Consider the following 9,173-nt stretch of genomic DNA (forward strand, 5'->3'; position numbering starts at 1 on the left):
TACAAACGGAACACAAATACGGCTGATGCTGAAATACTTATAGTTTAACCATATACTATCGCATGTATTCATTAAAAAAGTTAATAAAATCCATCCTATTGTTATTTGAACTGTCCATTTATATAGCTGTTGATATTCCTTTGATGTTCCGAGCACTTCCAGTGTATCATCCACAATAGAGAGTTTATATAAACATGTTTTCAATTTCTTAAAGTATTATATAATTTAGTTAATTTAAAATAGGAAAACATATAATAAACATAGATATAAACATAGATACTAAGTCTTTTCTAGACACTGCATCCATGATGATAATACAAATAACGAGAAAAAAACTGATCTATTAAAAATATTACTTAAATATTGATATTTATCTATTTATTTAAAAAGATTGAAATTAATGCTATCAATAAAAAGCACTCTAATATACAAAAATTAAAGCATAATAAATTTAGGCAAATGTAATTTATAATTCCTACCTTAAAACGAAATAAGCTGACAAACATCGACAGAGTAGCGCTAAATATTATTATTATATTAGTCCAGGATAACATGTATATATTCATCATAGTATAATTAGAATAGATTAAGATATAATAGAAAAGATACATGTAAGAGCTCCATGCTATTAAAAAATACAGACAGGTAAGATATGGTCTGGGTCGTCCAAGAGGATATTCGAAAAAGCCCAAACCGTAGATAGCTCCAACAATCAATAATGGTGACAACGCTATTTGAATCGTCTTTGTCATGGTTTCCGAGATTATAAATTTAAATTATATTTTGTTATACAAAATATATGAATATATATATATGCAATATCACTTTGTGATATTATTCACGAAGATTATTTTCACTTTCTCTTCACACTTCCTACAGGAAACTTTACTAGAATTGTACTGCGAAATATGTGTTGGAACTATCATTCGACCAATGAATATCGAACGATAGAATAAACAGATGGATAATCTAAATTAAATGACAATTTCTGCGCAAAATTATTATTTACATACGGCTGTTTTATAAGATATAAACGGTATATATAACGGTATATTATAACAGAATTCTTACTATATTGTGCCTTCATATGAAAATTGGAGGACTTTACATAATTTGCACAAAAATAATCTTTAATTGAAATATGATTTGAATTATAAGGATTGGATAGCATATTACCTTCTAATTAAAATTTATTATTAATATAAATATTAAATACGTATATAAATATAATTTAATTTTTAATGCCTAAAAATATTACCTTTCAAAAGAAATTTAATACATAATCGTATTTAAAAGTATTTATATAATTAATTTATTGAAAATATGTTTGTACGATAAGATTGTACCATAAGATATTGTAAGCCCATATACTTTATAGCTAATATTTTAGCAAACTGTTTGAATAATATTTAATTAATACAATCACATAAAAAAATCTTGATATATTGTTGAACTTAATATGAGATATTCTCTTGCTATCTTTTTTGAAAATTAATCTAGTTAGTAGTCTGGTTGTTAAGGCCCAGCTAATATATATTCCAAGGTCTGTTTTCTTTCAATATGTATTGTATAAGATCTGTTTCTTTTCACTGTATTGTATGTACAGCGCATGCCCTTTTGGGGATCTAAGTGGCCCTGTCGTGCGGTCGAAAAGAAAAAGCAGTCAGTCGCGTGTTAGCTAAGTCTTTGAATAAAACTAATTATTGAAGTGCGACTCAAATCACTGTTTTCACCTACATTTATCCTTATAAAAAGACGCAAAAATAAGTGGTTCAAAATGTAAAACTTTTGCCACTTGGGTAAATCTTTTTCACGTGTATAAACTACGATTCTTATGGAGTATATCGAACTAAGATTCAAAATCCACTGGTATTGTCATAGATATTTGTATCATGATAATGGCATATGCCAGAACCGTCATACAAAACTAAAAAAAACAATATATCAATTAACTTTCGTCGAATAAATAACATTTATTAGAATATAAAGAAGAATATAAGAAAAATAAAAAAGATTACTATACGATACATAGTATAGAAAAATAATAATAATTTTATGATAAAGATAATTTTGAAACTAATTTTCTTTGAATTTTTATAATTTATATTTAAAACATGAAATAAAATCGATAAAATAAGAAAATCACAAACAAATAACAGACCTTTCGAAGAAAGTCATTGCCAAAATAGAAAAGATCCATTGCAGTAAACTTCAATGGATGATACATTGCTTGCAATGTAAATTGATTAATCTGCAAATTGATAATCGTTATCATAAATATTAATTAATTTGTTTTATTTATTGTCTTGTATGCAATTATAATATTTTTTACCTCTTCCCAAATGTCAGCATATTGAAGAATATTTGTTAATTGATGTATTATTTTGTCTCTTTTCTTAGCCTAGAATAAAAATTCGAAATTTATTATTAATATATTTTAAATAAAAATTAGAAATACGTGTGTGCGTGTGTTTTTTTTATTGAAAAATGTATGGATTGTTTACCTTAACTCTAACACTCTCACAAATATGATTTATAAGGTAGATTCTCACTACTAATGTGGAAACCCAATAGATAATATCAATCCATATATATATTGATGTATCTTTCTGCACTAGCAGCGCGAAAGCATAACACAGTGTTGATATATTTGTAAAGTAGGATAACATTTCGAAAGTTATTTGCATTCCAAATATCGAATTCAATTCACGAGCAATGCGGCATAATTCTAAATGAAGATGCCTATCAAAAGACATGTATTTTGTTATTATAGAAAATCATATTTTTTATTCTTATAAAGTATATGCATTGAAAGAATTCATATAAATTGATTTTCTTAATTATTTTTGGAAATACTAAGTTTTACAAAATTTTATTATTAAATGAACATCGAAATGATAATATTTTCGAACATCTGCAAATACCAATTTACATTAAGATCCACAATACTGTCTTGTAATTGTGAGTACACAAAGTATATCGATGTAGACCAACAATAGGTTTTCTCCATATACATTGGAAGTCGCATTCTTCTCTCACCAATAGACATTTCATATGCTTGTTTATTTCATCAAATCTATTACCGATATACCTGTATTACAATGTTTTACAAATTATAAAATACATTATTCTGATATATTACAACTTCAGAACACTGTGATAGATCAATGTACATTGATATGATATACTTTAAATATATATTATATAATTTTTTATTTAATTAAATATAAATGGAACAATATTTAAAATATTAAAAAAAAATTACAAAATATTATCTTGTGATGTCTATAATTTATCAATTAATATAAAACAATTAATATAAAAATTGCAAAAGAATCTATAAAAATATGTCTAAAATAAAATATAAAAATATATATAAAAATTTAAAATATATACAACTGTTTGTGTGTGCTACTTATATATATATATATATATATATATATATACATATGTACATATATACATAGATGCATACATATGTGTGTGTGTGTGTGTGTGTGTATATATATATATATATATATATATATATATACATACATACATACATACATACATATACATTAAATATTATACAAACCATAAGATAAAAATAAATAATAAGTTCACAAATGAATTTATATGGCTGCAATAATTTAATATATGAGCTGTAAAAAAACCCCAAGCATTTTGTTGTATACTCAGCCACCATAGTGTATCATAAAAGTTTACAGTAAGAATGTACATAATCCATCCAATTATAGTTTGTTTCGATCGCTTATATATTTTTTGATGCATTTCTGGAGTGCCTAATTCTTTTAAAGTATCATCCACAGCAGCAAGTTTTTTCAAACATGTTCCAAATCTCTAAAAAATAAACATACACAATTTAATATGATCCATGACACAATTTTTCTTTTTCAATTTTTCTGTTTCTTTTTTTCTTTCTCTTCTTCATATAAAGTATAATTACATATAACTATTAAATAATTTAAGAAATATTGTTTAAAAAGACTTTTAATTTTTCACAAAATTGCAATATAGGATTATAAAATTATAATTAATATCAGATATATATATATATTTATATACATATACAGCGTGTCCCATCTAGAAGTGGCCACACCCTTTTATCTTTTAAACTAAAAGAGATAGACCATAACAAATATATATGAAATTAAATGGCTTGAACGGAATTTTATTGTAAGTATAGTGATTGATTACAAAATTTATCTGTACTGAAGTATGAAGAGATATGCATAATTTTTTTATAATAATGTAGATATATTGATATAATAAAAATTGTAATGCTGTTTGAAACAAATATAACGATGTATGATTTAATGTAAATATTTTACATATTATACGAGATTTTCTAGCTTAAAATATCGCGGGCGACGTTCATTATTTCATTTTCGGCCCTGCGATATAGCCAATTTCTGACTCGTGCATTAGAGATTGACGTATGTCATGTTGTCATTTAATCATGATACTCAGTCAGAAGTTGGCTATATCGCAGGACCGAAAATGAAATGGTGAACATCGCCCGCGATATTTCAAGCCGGAAAATCTCATATAATATGTAAAATATTTACATTAAATTATACATTGTTATATTCGTTTCAAACAGCGCTATAACTTTTATTATATCAAAATATCTACATATTATAAATTATAAATTATATTATATTATAAATTATAATAATACATTATTATAAAAAAAATATGCATATCTCTCCGTTCTTCAATATAGATAAATTTTGTAATCAATCACTATATTCACAATAAAGTTCATTTCAAGCCATTTAATTTCATATATATTTGTTATGGTCTATCTCTTTTAGTTTAAAAGATAAAAGGGGGTTCTTTTAGATGCTAAAAGCTACTTCTAGATGGGACACGCTGTGTATATATGTATATATATATATATATATATATATATATATATATAATTCATACATAAAATCTAAAAGAATAATTGTACCTTTTGATGATAAAAAGTCGTAGTCACAGATATAACAGAGATAAAGATATTAATCACCATAATGATTGTATTAATGTCGAATAGAAAAAACTTCCATTTAAAAAGGGTCATTATATAGTAATAGAGATAAATATAAATAAACCAGACTATTATTGAATATAAAATATTTAAATAAATAATCCACCGAATTCTTGAATTTGATTGTTTTATAGAATAGACTCCTAAACCCATAATAAAGCCCGTAACGAAAAAAGGACTCAATATCTGTTGGATAACCATGGTCATCACTGCTTCATTAAAGTAACACTGACTATCTAAAACTCATTTGTTGAACATATTGCAATTGTACAAATTTGTAATACGATAATGAATTTCTGCAATATATGAACATATATGTAGGTATAGTTCTTTATAGCACTTACTTATATTAAAAAATGATCGATTCATTCTAATGAAATTCACTAATAAATCTTTTATATCGTGTATAAACTATTAAAATAATGCTGCTGAATCACTTTTTACATATTTTTCTTTGTATGTAACATATTTAATTTTGATCATGTCACTGTCATGTGTTTTTATATACCGCAATTTTTCTTAATATATAATATAATATTTTACATATATCTAATAAAATCGGTAAATATCAAGATGACATCGCTTTCATAAATTTACTCCATTTAACTTGTAATTTACTTGATATGATTAAATAGCACGAGAGTAAATAGGAAAAAATATTTAAACATATAATGATTGACATTAGAATTTGTTTATAGCATCTATTTTTTTATTTTATATAAACTTTTATTTAATGTAAACTTATTTTTTATATTTGACATAGATAGAAGATAATATTTTATTAAAATATATGAATTACTAACCACATAATTTTTGAGAAATATAAAGAATTAAATGGCAATAATTTCCAGCTACTTGCAAAGTTATTATTAAGAAGATGCTTCATTAAGAAATACAACTTTATCATGTCTTCTTTAAGCATATTTCTTAATCATAAATTATTTAAAGTTAATTATATTTAATGTATTAAATAAAGTACGAATTATTCTTTTTTTATAATAGAGAGAAAAAAGAATAAGAAGAATAAGAAGTATAAAAAATATATAATTTTTTTTATATTGCTCGTGAAATGGGATAAATATTTATATCATATTACAATGTAAATTATGTAAATTTATCATAATATAAATCATAATAACACATTAGCACAATTTATTTATTGCAAATTATTAATCTAATGTACTAGAATAAAAAATTTTACAGATTGTTATTTTAACGTAAATAGTTATTTTATTAATTATATTTTACAATTAGTCTAAAACGTTTACAATTCCTATTTTTAATATTTTTAAATCTATATATTACTATATATAAATATATTTATAAATTTATATTCTTATTTATATTCTTTTATGTACATATAACGTTTCAAAACATTTATAAATTTTTTAAAGAATCTTGTACACGATATTTATGTTTAATAATATATAGTTACATGATTGGTTTGTCAAATAAAATATTATGCCATGATATATAATAGTTTATACAACTAAATGATAGTTAAGTCTTGATATAATGACATACATAATAATCTTGATATATTATTACGATGTTACTTGATCACATGCCAATTATCTTTAAAAACAAATTAATACATATTTAAAAAAGACGTACTTTCATTTGTATCATAATAATCACATACATTAAAATTGTCGTGCAAAGCTGAAAGAAAATATGTCAATTAAAAGCTATATATAAAAATAATAATTTATTAAAATGTAATAAATTAAAAATTAAAAATTGAACAAGAGAAGAAGGTATGTAGTGAAAAGATAATAATATAGGAATTTTGGAAACAATATTAGACTAATTTACAGAATTTATGTTTTTAATTTAATAATATGATTTAATTATTTAATGTATGGCACCAAAATAAAATAGTGGAAGAAAGTCTATGAAAGTGAACCTTTCGAAGAAAGTCAGTGCCAAAATAGAAGAGACCCATTCCAGTAAATTTTAACGGATGTTGTATTGCTTGCAAAATAAACTGATTAATCTGTAGATAAATAATCATTATTTTAATTTTATCTTATTTATTTTTCATACATTGCTTACCTCTTTCCAAACGTCAGCGTATTGGATAATATTTGTTAGTTGATGAAATATTTTATCAATTCTTCTAGCCTAAAATTTTGAATTTAATATTATAGAATATACATTTACATATTATATTAATTTAATATATATTTTATTGAGATATAATTTATATTTTATAGTTTTACCTTAACCTTAACACGTTCGCAAATATAATTTATTATATAAAGTCTTATTACAAGTATCGAGATCCAGAAGCATATACCAAACCAGTGATATAATAATAAAATCTTCCGATATTGCATTACAAATAGATTTAAACCAAAACATATGAGTGTCATGTTTGCAATATAAGATACCATTGCAAAAGTCATTTGCATTTCGAATATTAAGTTAAATTCGCGAGTAATGCGGCATAATTCTAAATGAAGATGCCTGTTAAGAAACATATTTATTATACAAATAGGCATAAAAATTGTTTTCACATGTTATAAAAACTTATAAAAAATTTTTATTATTGATAATTTTTATAAATATTGTATTATATTTTATAAATATAGAGTTTATATTTTATTCTAATTAATATTGATTAAATTTTAATTAACATTATATGGATCAAAATATGGCATTTTTAAATTTACATTAAGGTCCACAATGTTCGCTTATAATCATCAGTGCAAATAACATATTGAAGAGTAATTATAGATTTTTTCGATTTATACTTCGGTACGTGCTTCGATAGATATTGCATATGCTCGTTTACTTCGTCAAATCTAGTCCCAATATACCTATATATATAATAAATATAATAAATATAATAAATATCTCATTAATTTTTAACTTTCGATAAATCTTTTAATTTTTAATTTTATGTCTGAAACATTATATATGTATTGTAAATATTATGAAAAGATTATATATTAATTTAAAAAATTTTTTTAGGTTTATATTAAAAATGATGGAAAATATCATTTTTTTGATGATAAATACATTTTTTTATAATAATGAAATAAAATTTTGCAAGAAAGAGAGAGAGAGAGAGAGAGAGAGAGAGAGAGAGAGAGAGAGAGAGACTAACAGACTTTATGTAAATCTAAAATGTGTCTAAGTATAAATACAAATAGATATGTATCTATTAGTTTGATTATATATGTATATGGTTATACGTAACATTGTATATGAATACATATAAATACCAACCATAGAAAAAAAATAAATAATGAATCTACGAATGCATTAATATGCGAACAATAGTTTAGTACATAAGGCAGAAATAATGCCCAAGTAATTTTTGATGTTATATCTAGTTTCCATAGTGCATCAAAAGAGTTCCCAATAAAAACGGATACAATCCATCCAATTACTAATTGTTTCGAATACATATGCATCTTTCGATAGGTCTGCGGAGTGCCCAATTGTTCCAAAGTATCATTTATTGCAACAAGTCTTTTTATGCACATTGTAAATTTCTAAAACAATTTAAGATATTTAGACGACATTTTAAAATGTATCTATACATGTATATCATTTTTCCATATTATACAAAACATAATTATTATTACAATACATTATTATGCATAAATATTTAAAAAAGCTTGAAAAGTATTGTTTTAAAGGAATTTTTGAAAGATTATTGCATATATTAAAAATTTTTAAATTATCAATTAATGTAATTAATATTTATATGGTGTATAATATATAGATAATTTAATTATTATTATTTTATATAATAAAAATGTATGTGTACTAAAAATATGCTTTCTTCTACCTCTTGATAATAGATACTCATAATTGCAGATACAATCATAGTGATGCTGTTATTGATGACAGGAATCGAAAGTAATATGGTTGGATATAATATCTTGGATGTAAATAAAGTCACTATGTAGTTATAAACACAAGCATAGACAGACCAAATTATTAGAGAATATAAGATACTTAATTTAGTCCATGGAATCTTAGATGATGATTGTTTCATAGGATAGAAGTTCAATCCCATAATGAAGTATGTAATTAAAAAAGGACGCAAAGCTTGTTGAATAGTTGTTACCATGATCGTCGAGTATTACAAACTAACATTAATTGTCTATATTTCTTATAT

This window comes from Camponotus floridanus, unplaced genomic scaffold (genome assembly GCF_003227725.1).
Source record: "Camponotus floridanus strain SB8 unplaced genomic scaffold, Cflo_v7.5 scaffold30, whole genome shotgun sequence".
NCBI classification, from domain to species: Eukaryota; Metazoa; Arthropoda; class Insecta; order Hymenoptera; family Formicidae; genus Camponotus; species Camponotus floridanus.